Below are 2,709 nucleotides of genomic sequence, written 5' to 3'. Positions count from 1 at the left end.
CGGAGCCAGGCTGAAGGGGACCATTTCGTGGTGATGCTGCGACGACCCCAGTGTCATTTGGCTGGTGGAAAGTGGGGCCGCTGTGGGGTGGCCACCGGCAGCGGAGGTGGGGATCCTGAAGCTGCTCTGATCRTGCCCCATTTTTTTGATGCGCCATTTTGCCCTTGTGGCAATGACCACGAGGCTGGGAGAAAAAGAGCAAGGGGAGCTGCAAGCAGTTGGAGGGGTTTTGACTGTCCAGCTGCCACCAGGCTGGGACCAGGCCCAGGAGAAGAGCGGACGGCGTCTATGGCTGTTCGTGTTGTACGAGCAACCCACCTGCGTTCCCGGCCGGGAGGTGGGGTGGCCTGGGGAATCGGGCCCAGCCATGCCATGCTTGCAAAGGGACTCACAAAGGGACTCACGCCCAGGAGCCCACGTGTGTGTCCCCGAGAAAAACACAACCCACGTAAAGGAGGACCGTGGCAGAAAAGGGAGYGTTCAGAAAAGGGAGCTGTGAGTTGGCTGTCTTGGTTTTTCGGCCTGTTGTAACACCGTGCATGTCCTCAGACAATGTTTCACTGCTTGACCAGTAAAAGTTTTGTTCAGCACCGAAGGAGACGAGTTATAATCAACGTTTCTGAAAGTGCTTGGAAATTGTTCRGGGGAAAAAAAAAAAGGAGACAGAATCTATAGAGATCCAAGTGCTTTATACCAACTATTCTCTCCTGCACTCTTGCTCACTTCTGAGTAAGGGGAGGGGGGAGAATTGATGAAGGGAACTGATACTCAGCTTCGTAAGAACCACCTCATCCTGATATTCCTAGGGAAGCGCAAGCAGCAGCCCATGCTCCATTTGCCCTCTCCACGGTGCTGCAGCACCCGGCYAGCAGCCAGGTTGGCACGAAACTGCTATCAGGCAAGTGTAAGTGGCTCCAGGAGAAGATGCCCTTGCAGGAACCTGCTGCACCATCGCACAGCTGCCTGCTACTTCTGTGCCACTTCCACAGCAASCTTTGGGAATATTCCTGGCTCCGAGACAGTAGAGGAAGCTGATGGAGGGCTAAAGCGGGTTCTCCTACTGAAACGGAGACACAGGGTGACCCAGTTTAGCCTAACTTGCTGATCCAGCTCTTTTCATTCCTGCCTCAGCCCGTGCAGAGATGAACCCAGCCCCTTCTGAGGACAAGGCCAGAAAAGAGGCATTTCAGAAGTAAAGCACATGACTTTGCATCAAGACAATGCAGAACGCTTAGTCCTTAAAAATCTACTACTGTCTGCACTGTAAGAGTGACAGCTCTGAAACATGTTCTGCACAGAGCATTATCAGACTGCTTGCCATGATCTTGCCCTCCAGTTGCCCCCAGTAGAGGATGAAAGGTTTGGTGAAATGTTGAGGGGCCATTAATGATATGTGGTTCCTTATCTAGCATTTACCAAGAAAGGAAAAAAAAAAAAAAAAGTGGAAGCAGAGCATTCAGCTGCTCCTTCAGAAACATTTCCTGGATTGTATTGACATTTCTATAGAGCTTTTCATAAACAGCATCTTGGAGGATTTTACAATGCCACAAGTTGCAGGCCTTTAGCAGGCCCCATGGGCCAATTCTGCTCGCAGACACAGGTTTGCAAAACTTGCTGCTTTCCTCGGAAATGACATGGATATATTCAAGGCCAGAATTAGACCCATTACTTGCAGGTAAATGAGGTAAGTTGAATACACTGTTATCTTCCATGCATATGTGATCAGGTGCAGCAAAAACAGATAAGCTACAAAGCATTCCAAAAGAGACTGGTTTAATAAGATGCTGAGATAAAATACCATGCTTCTCGCAGGGCCTTCCTGAACAGCTGGTGAAGTCACCAGGGAGACTATATCTCAGAACAACAGCACACTTATTTGTTTAGAAATTTATAAAGTATCCTAAACCACAGCCATGCAGAACTGTTTTTTTTTTTTTTTTTGGCCATAAATAATTTTCAGATGACTTGCCTTTCAAGATCTGGGAAGGCTTTTACATTGTTTTGTTACTTCTCTGGTTCGGAAGAGGCTCAAAACCTTAAAATTGTGATGTTAGTTAAAGAGATAGTAATTCATCAAGTCCTGTTTTGCAGTATGTCATGGGATTTTTATTAACAACAGCTGAGTGTTTGTAAGATTTCCTGTTTAATTACAGCAAAAATAGTAACTCCAAAATGGGAAGCAGTAGTCAGATCCTAGTAGCCATGCTGTTCCTTCCTCAACAGCCCTTTTAGTGTTAGTTGGACAGACTGAACATAGTGCCACCTCCTTTTCACACATACAGCACTTTTCCCCCATTTCCAACGTGCTTTTGAACACTCTCCCGTATCTCCTCGAGGACCAACCGCGCTCCTGCTCTCAAAAGTAAATAAGCTGAGGAACGACGGGAGCTCCCTACGGACAGGCTGTGCAGTTGTGCTTGCACCTCAGCCCCTGAATAAGAAAACTGACGGTCGCTACAGTCGAGTATTCCCCCTAGAAGTCTGCAAAGTGCCGCCCTTGGCCCCGCCGTGACACACAGGCCTCGCCACAGCACCCCCGACTCAGCACGATCCGCCGCTGTCATGGCGGCCCACCTCCACCGCCGCCTCGCCCCGCCGCGCCCAGGGTGACGTCACCGGCGGGCGGCCCCGCCCCGCCGCCGGCCAGGCCCCGCCCCGCCGTGGGTGCCGCCTCTCGCCCTCGTGGCGCTGGGCGGGGCGCGGGGCGCC

The sequence above is a fragment of the Rhea americana genome, unplaced genomic scaffold, assembly GCF_003343005.1.
Source record: "Rhea americana isolate MKP2758 unplaced genomic scaffold, rheAme1 scaffold_135, whole genome shotgun sequence".
NCBI lineage: Eukaryota > Metazoa > Chordata > Aves > Rheiformes > Rheidae > Rhea > Rhea americana.
The sequence above is the reverse complement of the archived record's forward strand: the minus strand, read 5'-3'. Positions refer to the sequence as shown.